Consider the following 15,505-nt stretch of genomic DNA (forward strand, 5'->3'; position numbering starts at 1 on the left):
GAACTATACCCTTTGTCCTGAATTCCTAGAATGTGTCCTTAATCTGATAAATTATCAGTACTCAGATCCTGGAAAGGGCAGTAATTAACTTCTGTTCCATATGCTGGAGGGAAAAACAACTAGTAATCATTAATCTTTATTTCATACATCTGGTACATTGTAAAATGGCCAAGGGGCATGAAAAAGGGTGGTGACTTAATCTGAGGATCAAGAGGAGCCATAAAGATGTTAAATTGAACATTATGACCTTTAAACTGATGGGTTAGAAATGACATATTTTAAGGACAGGAGCCAACCAAAAATGTACAGATCAATACTAGTAAGGATATAAACTGCTATAAGTCCTGCCTTTTGGGGGACACTTTACACCCTTTCAGTGTCTATGCTAAGAGCCTTTGTACTTTTCTTTTCTCTAAAATCCTATTCACTTCTACTGTGATGATTTGTGTATTCATGAAGTTCATTCTTTGGCTCCAAGAATAAGAACTTGGATTCCCATTTCACCAAATCTGTACTACTTCCAGGTTATTAGTATCTGGACTGAAATGAATTGTAGAACACCCATCTGGTATCACAAAATTCATCTTGGAAAATGACACACAGTGCTATCTGATCTGTCCTCATGATAAACTCAGGTTAAGATTTTTATTAAGAAAACCACAGAAGTTGATCTCAGGAGGCCTACAGAGTGCAACAACTTGAAAAGGATCTTAGTTCCCTGACCTGGAATTGAACCCGGCTGCAGTGATAACAGCACCAAAATCCAGCCACTAGAACATGAGGCCCAGAAGACTTGAATCAGGATCTCAATCCTTGTCTTCTTTAAAGAAAGAATTCAGCAAAGAGATGGAGATAGTGAAGTGGGTAAAGCACTTATCAGAAGCAGAGTACCCATAGAAGAAGACATGAGCAGGCTTGGAGTGAGCCATATGCTTTTGGATTGACTTAAATTGTTTATATGAAGGGAGTGTTTTGGGTTCTTATTCATCTTGCTGGTTGCCCACATTTGGCCCACATTGACTCAAGATCCTTCCTGATGAGCACACACATCTTTTGGCCAAGATGGATTTCAGCATAAGGTTTTCTGGGAGGCTGGCAGGACCTATTATAAGCTGGTTCCCCCTCCCTTCCCTGACCCCTGAGGACTATTTCTTTGCATGTGTGGTCTGGGAGGCCTCCTTGATCCCCACAAAAAATGTGTTGTGTCCTTCTTATCTTTTACTCAAGCAGAGTTCTGCTCCTGCCATTATCTTTATCTCAAGAGAAAACAGGAGACAAGTTCTAGCTGCTCAGCCTGGGGCCAAGATATCTCCTGTCTCCAAGTGATACTGACTTCTTCTCAGTTCATGATGTCAGCAGGCACATGATGATGTCATGTCTCATATTGGGGAGGAAGAAATTTTTCTCTACTATTCTAGGCTCTTCTGGCTGATCTAAGAATTAAATTGACAGGAGGCAGACTAACAGGAGAAAATCAAACAAAAGTTTAACATGTATACATGGGAGAGGAACCAGAGATGAAATTGCCAACATCTGTTCGATCATCCAAAAAGCAAGAGAGATCCAGAAAAATATCTACTTCTGCTTTATTGACTGTGCCAAAGCCTTTAACTGTGTGGATCACAACAAACTGTAGAAAGTTCTTCAAGAGATGGGAATACCAGACCACATGACCTGCCTCCTGAGAAATCTGTATGCAGGTCAAGAAGCAACAGTTAGAACTGGACATGGAACAACAGACTGGTTCCAAATTGGGAAAGGAGTATGTCAAGGCTGTATATTGTCACCCTGCTTATTTAACGTATAAGCAGAGTACGTCATAAGAAATGCTGGACTGGATAAAGCATAAGCTGGAATCAAGATTGTCGGGAGAAATATCAATAACCTCAGATATACAGATGACACCACCCTTAATGGCAGAAAGTGAAGAAGAACTAAAGAGCCTCTTGATGAAAGTGAAAGGGGTGAGTGAAAAAGCTGGCTTAACACTCAACATTCAGAAAACTAAGATCGTGGCATCTGGCCCCATCACTTCATGGCAAATGGATGAGGAAACAATGGAAACAGTGACAGACTTTATTTTGGGGGGCTCCAAAATCACTGCAGATGGTGACTGCAGCCATGAAATTAAAAGACACTTGCTCCTTGGAAGAAAAGTTCTGACCAACCTAGACAGCATATTGAAAAGCAGAGACATTACTTTGCCAACCAACATCCATCTAGTCAAAGCTATGGTTTTTCCAGTAGTCATGTAGGGATGTGAGAGTTGGACTATAAAGAAAGTTGAGTGCTGAAGAATTGATGCTTTTGAACTGTGGTGTTGGAGAAGACTCTTGAGAGTCCCTTGGATTGCAAGGAGATCCAACCAGTCCATCCTAAAGGAATCAGTCCTGAATATTCATTGGAAGGACTGATGCTGAAGGTGGCCAGTACTTTGGCCACCTGATGTGAAGAACTGACTCATTTGAAAAGACCCTGATGCTGGGAAAGATTGAAGGCGGGAGGAGAAGGGGATGACAGAGGATGAGATAGTTGGATGGCATCACTGTCTCAATGGACATGAGTTTGAGTAAACTCTGGGAGTTGGTGATGGACAGGGAGGCCTTGTGTGCTACAGTCCTTGGGGTCGCAAAGAGTCGGACATGACTGAGCAACTGAAATGAACTGGACTGAACTGATACCTGGGAGAGACCCAGGAGAACTGAATAATTTACCAATACGGCAGAAGCCCTCACCTTAAATACCACCTTCAGCTAAAGACAAAAAAGGATGTTGTGGGTAGAGGTTTGGGGCTTCAAATAGGAGGAAGGCAACTCACAGGGAGACAGTAAAGCAAATATTTGATCAACAGAGACAATGAAACATGGAGGGAATTTTGATAGACTTTGCAAGTTTCCTCCCTGTCTACCATACTTAGTTTGTACTGTTGTTATCTATGGTGATAGTTCCTTTCATAGAATAAGTTCTCTATCTACATTCATTTAGGCAGTTAGGGAGAAGGTCAGAGTTTCTTCTTGAGTCTTTTGGTTTTTGATCACTTATATCTCTAAATAATCCAAATGCCAAAGAGACAATTTTGGATAGGTAAATTTTGTTCCTTTACACTCATTGCTGGAATGTTAACTTTGATCACTTATTTAAGGTATTATCTGCCCGATTTCTACACTATATAGCTATATTTTTCCCAAATCTATTATTTTTAAATGTTTCAAATTATAAGATATTAAGTTATTCATAACTTCTTCCCAGATGTCAGAAGAGAATTTTTAAAAAGTTATCAGTATAAGAAAATAGAGCTCTATTAGAGAAAATGAAAGAAATATTTTTTTTATAATTGCACAAATTTTTGGAAAAAGTAAGTGAAATACAGGAGGAAAAAGGAGAAGAACTTAAAGTTGCTGCTGCTGCTAAGTCACTTCAGTCATGTCCGACTCTGTGCAACCCCATAGATGGCAGCCCACCAGGCTCCCCCGTCCCTGGGATTCTCCAGGCAAGAATACTGGAGTGGGTTGCCATTTCCTTCTCCAATGCATGAAAGGGAAAAGTGAAAGTGAGAGTGAAGTCGTGTCCGACTCTTCACGACCCCATGGGCTGCAGCCTACCAGGCTCCTCCATCCATGGGATTTTCCAGGCAAGAGTACTGGAGTGGGGTGCCATTGCCTTCTCCGAACTTAAAGTTACCAGTTTCAAAAGAAGGTATTTCTGAGATGTCACTGATTAGACACAGTATGCATTTGCTGTCTTTCTCCATGTCAATCACAACTGATAAATTTTCATTTAAATTGGAAGAGAAAAAACCCAAAGACTCTATTAAACCCAATGTGAATGCATGTACAAATCTGTATAACTTGAATATCCAAAGGAAGCTCTGGTTGATAATTATCCACCTCAAGTTACAAATAATAAATTTTAGGGACCATTACACATATATTCTTCCAAATAGCACACACACACAAAGATTACTAGAACTTTCAGCTTCCAAGATGTCTATATTTTATCTCTATATCAAAGTCACTGAGAATGGGGAAAAACTGACAAGATTGATAACAGTACAAAGTTTGTGTGCTTAGTCATTCAGTCATGTCCGACTCTTTGTGATCCCACCAGGCTCCTCTGTCCATGGGACTTTCCAGGCAAGAATACCGGAGTGGGTTGACATTTCCTTCTCCAGGGATCTTCCTGATCCAGGGATGGAACCCACATTTTCTGCATTGGTAGATGAATTCTTCACCACTGCGTCACATCAGAAGCCCTAACACAATTGCATTTTTGCATATTGATCTTGTATCCTGCAACCCTGCTGTGTTTGTTTCTTAAACAGTTTCTGTGTGCATGGGTATATATGGATTCCTTGTGTGCATGCTAAGTTGCTTCAGTTGTGTCCAACTCTTTGTGACCCTATGAACTGTAGCCCACCAGACTCCTCTGTCCACGTGATTCTCTGGGTAAGGATACTGGAATGGGTTGCTATTCCCTTCTCCAGAGGATCTTCCCAACCCAGGGATCAAACCCATGTCTCTTACATCTCCTGCATTGGCAGATAAGTCCTTTATCGCTAGGGCCACCTGGAAAGTTTGGCAGCATTTATTACATGCTCTAAATAAACATGAAGAAAATTAAATGCATATCAACAACAGGGTTATACCTTTGAAACTGAACTGTGATTTTAAAATATAGCTATAATTATTAATGCTATAAAATAGAAACTATGGAAATAAAATACCTCACAAAATTGTTAAAAACAAATAGATGAAACAGTTTTGGTGTGACAGTACTAATATTCAGGTTATCCAAGAACTTAATAAGCATAATAAATGAGAATTTTCTTCATCTGTCAGAAACCACAAGAAGTGATCACATTAAATGTAGAACATTTTCTTAGAATACAAACGTCACAGCAAATCAAACATTATTTGAGTAAAGTAAAAGTAATGCTGTTGGTAAAATGAAAGTCACTCAGTCATGTCCAACTCTTTATGACCCCGTGGACTATACAGTCCATGGAATTCTCCAGGCCAGAATACTGGAGTGCGTAGTCTCCCTTCTCCACAGGATCTTCCCAATCCAGGGATCAAACCCAAGTCTCCCACATTGCAGGTGGATTCTTTACCAGCTGAATCACAAGGGAAGCCCTTGAGCAAAGTAATTAAAGTGAGAAGTGCTAAATATCACTTACTTATTTTATTTATTTATTTGGCTGTATCGGGTCTTAGTTGTGACACTCAAGATCTTCATTGGTTCATGTGGATCCTTTGTTGTGGCACACAGACTCTCTAGTTGTGGCGCATGGGCTCAGTAGTTGTGGTACACAGGCTTGCTCCATGTCATGTAGGATCTTAGCTCCCCAACCAGGGATCAAACTCACATCCCCTGCAATACAAGGCAGATTCTTAACCACTAAACCACCAGGGAAGTCCCTCACCTATTTTAGATACAACCCCTGATACACGCTATGTAGAACAGATTATATAAATTTTTTATATTTCAAAAAGGCACACACGTATGTAAAATTTTATAGGAATGTGTTCAGCACATTATGTGACTAGAAAAAGAGTGTATATATTTTTAATAATGTTGACTGTTTGTCGGGACCAGTCCAACAATGAACTGACCTGAGGGAGCGGTGAGGGAGCGGTGCCGCAGAAGAATAAGGAAAAATAAGACTCAGAAATAAAGTGGGGATCAGGGGGCTGATGCCATTCGCAGGCAAAAGCCCAGATCCTAGTCCCTGCATGCCTTTTATTAACTTCTACTTCCTTATTCGTGCTCTAGAGATACCTGTTCTTTACCATCTCAGATCGGGGATAAAGATATACAATGCACAGTCCTCAATGTCAAACCTTCAGGCCTTTCATGACTTTGTTTAGCCCTTTGGCTAGTGATGCCCTTTCTCAGCAACTCCCTCAAGGTTCTGGTTACAGGAACAGTCACTAATGGTTTTCCATCAGTCACATCAGTACTTCAACATCTTGTTTTCAAGATGTCTTTCCACCATGTACTTTTTACTGCTCCCAGCCCTTCGCCTGGGGGTGATGAGAAAGTCATTCTTATTTTTCAAAGAAGCCCCGTTAATTACAGTACAGGCCTGTGCATAGGCATAGTCCCTACACTGTTGACTCCCTCCGCAAGAACTATTAGAAAAACTTGTTGGTCAGGGGAAACCAAGTGTATTGGACTTACAGCATCAAGTGAGAGCACCATCTTGACAGAATGTTAGTGTCTCAGCAGTCTGTGTTCAGGTAACTTAAGGCAAGCTCTCCCAAATAGGGAACTGGTAAGGATTAGACAAAGTTTGTAACCTCATAGTTTAGGATTAGTGGGCAAATTAAGTCTTGAATCAAATCTGTAAACACAAACTCTTGTTCTGATAAGCAAGCTGTTTGCCCAGGTGAGCACACAGTTCTTTTCACTATGACTTGCTGTTTTCCACTATGAGGTAACTGTTTGCCTTGATAAACTGGTGTGCAGAAATTTCCTGAAGCAAATGATGAAGTTAGTTATTTACTGTTTAGCAATTTTATCTTCTTGGGCTAGAATTTCCTGGGGAAAAACAGTTAAGTTCTATTGACACAGATACTATCAATTCTCAGTAGAATGCCTACAAAAATAATCTAGACAAATCTACAAGTAATAAAATAATCTAGGCAAAATAATTTGAATGACTAGAAGTATGACAGTGTCATAACTACACATGGAAAACATAAGGGATCATAGCAACAAATCCCTGAAAAAAAAGAGAAAACATCTCGTATTGTTTGTTTTGTTTAAAATTGATAGAAAACATCCAACTTTTTTGACATCAATATTGGAGTTTATTGAAAACAATTTTAGGAATGAAATTTGAAGCCATTTTGGGGGGAAAAAAACACACACACGAAATAGTGAAGTTGTCATGACACTAAAAACTTATTTAAAGGAAGAATGCAATGTTCTGTTAAAAACTACTGTGGTGGTGCATTTTCTGCAACACAAGTCAAAGGTATGATTTTGAAAATAATCATTTTAACATTTATCTGGTTACTACTAACATGTAATAGCTTTGGTAAAGTGGACATTGAATTAAAAATGATGCAGGAACAAAAATTCGAAGTACACAACACACTTAGAAGCATCAAGGGAATTAATACTTTTCTGAAAGACAAAGCAATAATGTTTATGAAAAATATGTTGATACTAAACAAATTGACATTGATAACTTTCCCAATATCAGCAATAAAGAAGTGTTGTGCTTAATTGCTCAGTTGTGCCTGACTCTTTGCAACACATGGACTGAAGTCCACCAAGCTCCTCTGTCCTTGGGGATTCTCCAGGCAAGAATACTGGAGTGGGTAGCCTTTCACTTCTCCAGGACCAAAAAGAGTAAGAAGTTTCAGTTCAACTGAGAATCCCATTTATGATTCAAAACTAAAATTCAAATTCAATCTTCTTTTCTCTATATTACATACAACATCATTTTTCAAGAAGAGTTTTAAATTACTGAAAGAATATACATTTCAGTGTCATAGATGGCAAGCAGAACTTAAAGAGTAAACTGCTGCAACTATGTAAATTCTAATAGTTGAAATTGGTGAACAAAGTAAGGAAAATGATACTGATGGAAATTCAATGTATAAGGAGTAAAATCCTACCTAAACTGATTTCTGAAATCTATACTTATAATACTCCAGTTTAAGAATTGCAGTATATTTGCAGTAATAATTTGCAGGACATATTTCCAGTAACTTTTTGTAGCTCTTGGGATAAATGTTACCTTACAGTTACAATTGCCAATGAAGTTTTATAGCTTCACAAAAATAAAACTTATTAAAGTATACAAAGTCACCAAAAAAAAAAAACAACTGCATTTCTATAGAATATAAGACAAAAGGAAGTATGCATTGAAATTGCTATAATACAAATTTTGTCTCTGTGAAAGCAAAATATATAATTATTTTGTAGCAAGTTATTCAGTCATAATACCTTGAGTATGCTAGAAATAATTATGATTAAAAATTGTACTTTATTGTGTGTTCAGGGATTTAATTTGTAGATTTTCAAAATTGTTATGTAAGTTTCAGATGTAGTGTTAAATTCAACAACTGTATACACTGCAGAGTGATTACCGCAAGTCTAGTTATCATCCATCACCATACAGTTGACCCCCTTCACCCATTTCACCTGCCCCCAAACCCCCTTCCACTCTGTTAACATCTGATCTGTTCTCCATATCTATAAGTTTGCTTTTATTTTGTTTGGTTTGTTTTACATATTCCACATATGAGTGAAATCAAACAGTATTTGTCTTTCTCTGTCTGACTTATGTTACTTGGCATGACATGTTCAAGGTCTACCTACCCATGTTGTCACAAGTGGCAGAATTTCACTCATTTTTATGACTTAGTGGTATCAAATATATATGATATATATATGTTTAAATCTATATATATCTATATCTATCTCACATCTTCTTTATCCATTCATTCATCAATGGACATTTGGAATGTTCCATATCTTGGCTATTGTAAATGATGCCACAATGAATATGAGGGTGTTAATTTGTAGAATTTATATAGGATGACCTCAGGCTTACTGTAATTTTGTTATAAAAAATAAATAATATACTACCTTCTAGAAATTGTACTTGAGGAAAATAGGTTTTTCCATTAGCCACGTAGGGATGTGAGAATTGGACCATAAAGAAAGCTGAGTGCAGAAGAATTGATGCTTTTGAACTGTGGTGTTGGCGAAGACTCTTGAGAGACCCTTGGACTGCAAGGAGATCCAACCAGTCAATCCTAAAGGAAATCAGTCCTGAATATCCATTGCAAGGACTGATGCTGAAGCTGAAATCCCAATGTTTTGGCCATCTGATGTGAAGAACTGACTTATTGGAAAAGACCCTGATGCTGGGAAAGATTGAAGGCAGGAGGAGAAGGGGATGACAGAGGATGAGATAGTTGGATGGCATCACCGACTCAATGGACAAAAGTTTGAGCAAGCTCAGGGAGTTGGTGATGGACAGGGAGGCCTGGCATGCTGCAGTCCATGGAGTCACAAAGAGTTGGACATGACTGAGTGAACTGAACTGAAGGAAGGGACAAATTTCCTAACACACAAAGTCAGTATGAGGGTGCCAAAGTATAGTCTCAAAATGTTAAAAAGAATAACTCCTAAACAGCACATGTCAGAGACTTATCAGACTTATAAAGGAACTAGCAGAATAAAACCAAAGGAGAATTTAAGAAACTGAGAATTTTACAATAAATGAGAAGTTAATGCTGAAATAAAATTGCTAAGTTAGATAAAGCCTTTGACTGTGTGGATCACAACAAACTGTGGAAATTTCTTAAAGAGATGGGAATACCAGACCACCTTACCTGCCTCCTGAGAAACCTGCATGCAGGTCAAGAAGCAACAGTTAGAACCAGACATAGAATAACAGACTGGTTCCAAGTTGGGAAAGGATTACATCAAGGCTGTATATTGTCACCTTGCTTATTTAACTTATATGCAGAGTACATCATGCAAAATGCCAGGCTGGATGAAGCCCAAGCTGGAATCAAGATTGCAGGGAGAAATATCAATAACCTCAGATATGCAGATGACACCACCCTAATGACAGAAAGCGAAGAGAAACTAAAGAGCCTCTTGATGAAGGTTAAAGAGGAGAGTGAAAAAACTGGCTTAAAACTCAATGTTCAAAAAAGTAAGATCATGGCATCCAGTCCCATCATTTGATGGCAAATAGTTGGGAAAAAATGGAAATAGTGACAAGCTTTATTTTTCTGGGCTCCAAAATCACTGTGGATGGTGACTGCAGCCATGAAATTACAAGACGCTTGCTCCTTGGAAGGAAAGCTATGACAAACCTAGACAGAGTATTAAGAAGCAAAGACATCACTTTGCTGACAAAGATTTGTACAGTCAAAGCTATGGGTTTTCCAGTAGTCATGCATGGATGTGAGAGTTGGACCCTAGGGAAGGCTGAGCACTAAAGAATTGATGCTTTCAAACTGTGGAGCTGGAGAAGACTCTTGAGAGTCCGTTGGACTGCAAGGAGATCAAAGCAGTCAATCCTAAAGGAACTCAATCCTGAATATTCATTTGAAGGAGTGATGCTGAAGTGGAAGCTCTAATCATTTGGCCACCTGATGCGAAGAGCAGACTCACTGGAAAGGACATTGATGCTGGGAAAGATTAAGGGCAGGAGAAGGGGGCGACAGAGGATGAGATGGTTGGATGACATCATCGACTCAATGGACATGAGTTTGAACAAACTCCAGGAGATAGTGAAGGACAGGGAAGCCTGGCACGCTTCAGTCCATGGGGTCGTAAATAGTCAGACACCACTGAGGGACTGAACAAGAACAACAACAAAGTTAGATAAAGGTATACAGTGATTAAAATCCTATAGAGTAATAAAGCTATCACCTTCAGGTTTGTCTTTCCTACCAAGCAAAAATAAAATAATTGCCAGAGATTAGCTTTAAGAATTATAAATTATTAAATCTCTGGGCTCTAATTAATTGTGCCAACAAGCTTAAGTTCTCAGTGTAAGATTCTTTACCACTGAGCCACCAGGGTAGCCCATGACATTAATTACCTTTTGCCTTATTTCCAAGTTTGGGATAATTTTTTTTTTTTTTTTAACGTGGACTAGGGTCAGCCCTTTGTATTCACTCTCGAGCAGGATGCTGCACTTTGTTGTATCAAAAACAAAACAAAAAGAATTCAAGCCCACAATTCACAGAGGAGTGAGTAACACTTTACTAAAGGTTGGTCAGTGATATAAAAGAGAGGGTTACATTGCCTGCATGGGTGCTTGCGTGCTAAGTCGCTTCAGTTGTGTCTGACTCTTGCGACCCAATGGACTGTAGCCGTCCAGGCTCCTCTGTACATTGCCAGTCTCACAGCAAAACCTCATTTTTGAAATTCCATCAGATAGCTGCGTGCCATGCTTCCTATCCATCTTTCCTAAGGTACACTCCTCCACATTGCCTCTCCCCTAACACCTTTCCTAGCTCTTCTTTTTTCTAATGCAAAGTGTTACATGGGGGGAATATTGAGTAACATCCTCCGAACTGAGGACGAACTCTGAGGCAGAAAAACAAAGCAGGCAACTCCATGAACTGCAGTTATGAAATTTATTGTGGGTAACTCATATACAGGCAGAATTAGGCTGAAGAAGATCCAGAGGCATTTGAAGCTGCACTCTGTGCTGCTGAAAGAGGTATGGGGGATTTAAGGGGCCTAACCTAAAAACTTAATCTGACTACTAAGGGAGGAACACGTCCATAGGACCTGGGGTGTTTTTCTTCCCTTCCCCCTAGGGAGGGTCTCATGACCATCATGCCCTGCAGGGCATTAACTGGTCTACATCAACAGAAGCCATGCCTGCAGTTTTCATATCAGATGAAGGCAAAGCTAAATGTTGATAGAGAACTTATCTGGCTCCTTATCGCATTCCTAGTGAGTAGACTAGAGCTCAGTCATGCAGAAAGGGGAGGGGCTGGACTGTGGGCCTGAGATTGAGCTGACAAAATGGAGTCAGTGTGGTTCAGCCATACACAAGACTTCTGCTGTGTTGTAGCCTCACATCCAGCAGGCTTTAAGAAAAAAAAACATTTCTTACTAATGTTCAGTCACTTGTGTCTGACGCTTCACAACCCCACGGACTGCAGCACACCAGGCTTCCCTGTCCTTGACTATCTCCCTGAGATGGCTCAAACTCATGTCCATTGAGTCAGTGATGCCATCCAACCTTCTCATTCTCTGTCATACTAATGGGATTCAAGATATGGGACCCCATGGGACTTCCCTGGTGGTCCAGTGGGTAAGACTCCATGCTCCCACTGCAGTGAGAGCAGCTTTGATCCCTAGTGGGGGAATTAAGATCCCACATATCACCTGCATGGCCAGAAAATAAGAAAAAGAAAAGACATGTGACCCCCAAAATATGGCACTTTGGTGTATTGAATATCTTAAACAGAAGGAGTATGAGAAAAAAAACAGCAGAAAGAGGAAGGTCATTCTGACTTCCCCTGCCTTACTCTTCTCTGAAACAGGTCAGCAATCCCCCATGTGAATGTTCCCTCCCTGTACCAGGAGGAAGAAAGGCACCCTTATTACCATAGATAGGGAAATGGAGGCTGAGAAATATGTATAAATAAGCCTTGTAAAATAACTCTTATCTTGCTAATTTCTCCTTTATCATTGACTACTCATAGTCCAAACATCTCTGTCTTCTCAATTCATCACCAATTTACTGTTTCTTTGTCTACAAAGTATCCTATAGATACTCCTACTCTGGTCCTTTTCTTTGGGCCTTCATTCTCTAGGGGAGGAGCCCATGTATTTATAACAATTCAGTAAAATGTGTATGTGTTTCTCCTGTTAATCTGTCTTAGATGAGTTTAATTTTCAGACCTAGCCAGGGACCCTAAGAGGGTTGAAGAAAACTTTCCTCCCCTGTAGTACATCAAGATCCAAAATGAATAATAAATTTCAAACATTTTTTTTCTCTTTATTGTCACTGTTGGCCAAAACTGACCAGCCTTGCCTCAAAAAAAAAAAAAAAAAAAAAAAATAACATAAAAGATAAGCTGTCTGGTCTGTTTCCAATCATTATTCCTGAGTACTAACCCTGTGTTCCATGTTTTTGGATCTGTTATCTCACTCAATCCTTGCTGTAATGTAAGCTGATATTACTATGAACATTTAACAAATTGAACAACTGGGTTCAAAGAGGCTGACAAGTCATAGGTAAAAATAAATAGCAAGGCTCCAATTGAGATTCAGGTCTTCAGATTCAAGCTCAGAGCTGATTCCTATTGCTTGGCTCAGAATTTATGTACATCCATGATTTTGTGCTCACTCTAAGGTGCTGCTTAGAATCTATTAACTATTTCTTCTTCTGCAGGATTTCTCAACCTCAGCACTGTCAACATTTTTCTTTTTCTCAAGAGGCTGTCCTGTGCACTATAGGATGTTTAGCAGTGTCCCTGGCTTCTATCTACCAGAATTCAGTAGCAGCCTTCCCTACTCCTAATCATGCAAAATCAACCTGAATGGAGAATCACTTTTTCACTTTGTGCTGAGTTCCTTTGGAATTTGCATCTTCTGTTCCTTTCAGTCTGTGAAAACACTTGGAGTCTCAAATATGGTATGCTGATGTGGAAAACCTCTCTGCCTGTACCCTGTGCTGGTACAGAGGTACAGGGTACCTCACCTACAGTAACTGACATCCTCGCTGTGAACTTCTATCTGTTCTTGGAGAGCATCCAAAACCTACTTACATTGTCTTGATTCTGTGCAAGCTTATCCAATCTACTTGATGCAATGTCTATTCAAGACCAGGCTTAAAATTGAATTGGCTGCCCCAAAATGATTTACTGGAGGCTTCTGGAAATGTCCCCCACAACTGGATTAACTATTTTGATTAATTTGGCCTGTCAGTTTGTTGGGAAGGAAGGGGAATAGCCATTTAATTTATTTATTCACTTAATTTATTCAACTTAATAATTTATTTAGATTCATTGCTTTATTTAACTGATACTGGGACTGAGAAGCCTTTTTAAAGTTTTTTTTACTGAACTGAAAAGCTAAATTTATCAGATCAGTTGTACATTTAGACTCAATCTGGATGTAGCGTCTATCTCAGCACAAATTATTTCATATCTTTTATTTCCCAGAGAATGTAGTTTAGTTAATAAATAATCAATTTTCAGAGGCTACTTCTAACCACTCTTTTCTTTTTACAGCAGAGAGGATAGGATGATTTTTTCCTTAAATTTCAGAAACTATTTTAAAAAATAAATGTTTGAAGAGCACTTGTGCTTGTTTGATCATGCCTTTCAGGCAAGAGAGAGTATTGTTAGTGTGTACATAGAACTCAGAACAATCAATGTGTGTCATTGTAGTCCATGGTGGATTTCCTGTGCGATGGAGGGAAGAATAAGAGGAGACAGACCAGAGGGTGCACGTCACACTAGATTTCTTAGGAAGCTCGTAAAAAGGATTTACTGTATTTTGATTAATCCATCCTTCATCCACCTTGAGTGTCTCCATGGCAACCAGATATTTGTTTCCCAAAGATGGTCTTTCAGACTGTGGAAGGTTCATTCAGCTCCATACAAAACCCCCTGTATTCCTGAGGCCCACATCTTTGAAATTCTGCGTGCATAGACAACCACTCCCAAGCCCTTGTCTGTGTTACTGATCCCAGTGCTAGTATCATTTTATCAATGACAAGGCATGATCAATTGTTTAAAGCATTTTCTCAGAGCTAACAGAAACATCTGTTTCATCTCTGTTCCTCAAAAGCAAAATTTAAGTGTTTTAAACTCAGCCTAAAGGAAGCTAGCTAAATGGTCATTACGGGACTTGAAAACGTATATACAGCGTCACGTATTGGCTAGAGTATTTCAGAGCATCCACCAATTAAATGGTCCCATAAATTTAGAAATTACCTTTAATCAAAAGTTAATGATCCCTTTTTCAAAACAAAGTTATAAAGCAGAAACTAACTCAAGGTATACTAACATGCAAAGAACATATATTTTATAAATGAGAATGAGATGATTTGCCCATAGTCTCACATTAGTCAGAAACGGACCTGAAATGAGGTCATGGAGACCCAAACTCCCAGCACTGAGCTCTCCCTAGCCTGCACAGGTCTGCCTGCCTTTGTCCTCAGGGGAGCCTGAACAGTGCCCTGGTGATATGTTTTGTGAGTCTTCTACTTCCTGGGAACAGGAAACTCCTCTGTCCTGCCTCAACTCCACCTCTCTACTCTCAATATGGGAAAATGGCATGGATGGATGGATGGACGGATGGAAGGAAGGAAAGAAAGCTCTGTATTAAAAGTCTGGAAAATATATAACTTTTTTTTTTACACATATCCCCAAAAGGTGTTATATGAGGGAAATTGTTTTTAAATGTCTTGTATTCTTTTTCATGACCATGAATGACTTAAAATCAACAAAAACAAAAGAAAAGCATTTCCATTTTGGAAAAAAAAAGTTATTTTTCAGGTTTCAAATCATACTCCAAAATAAATTTATCTCTAATGTAAAAACAAACCAAAACACTGACCATTTATGAAACTGTAATGCAGTAATTTGGATTTGCACAGTTTCTCTCATAATTTGATTTAAAAAAAAAAATCATCACTTGGTTTGTAATGCTGTTATTAATGATTAGGGTAATAAAATCATGTTCTTTTACCCACATTATGGGGCTAATAATTTCAACCTTTATTTATTTATTTAGCCTAAAAGTAATATTTAATTAGTCTGACACACAGTTTAGGAATCATAACTTGAATTATTGGAATTCATTCAGGAAGCCCAGCCTCACTCAAAATTGCTGCTGTCTGCAGTATAATAAATGTGATCAATGGCCTTCTGCAGCAACGTAGCTCAGCTGCTCCTCCATTGCTAAGAGAGGTCTCTTTATGTGTGTGCCTGTACAGATTTCTTCAACATTCTGCAACTGCTTCCAACAGGAGCTAGTTTTGAACCTCCTG

At 39.0% G+C, this 15,505-nt stretch overlaps 1 protein-coding gene across 10 annotated transcripts in view; it reads left to right on the forward strand.

Annotated features, from left to right (window-relative positions):
* Positions 1-15,505, forward strand: part of TRIM24 (tripartite motif containing 24) — a 351,893-nt gene that overhangs the window by 37,115 nt on the left and 299,273 nt on the right. The gene's annotated exons all lie outside the window — the stretch shown is intronic.

This window comes from Giraffa tippelskirchi, chromosome 10 (assembly GCF_054371585.1).
Source record: "Giraffa tippelskirchi isolate mGirTip1 chromosome 10, T2T-mGirTip1v1.2.pri, whole genome shotgun sequence".
Classification (NCBI taxonomy): domain Eukaryota; kingdom Metazoa; phylum Chordata; class Mammalia; order Artiodactyla; family Giraffidae; genus Giraffa; species Giraffa tippelskirchi.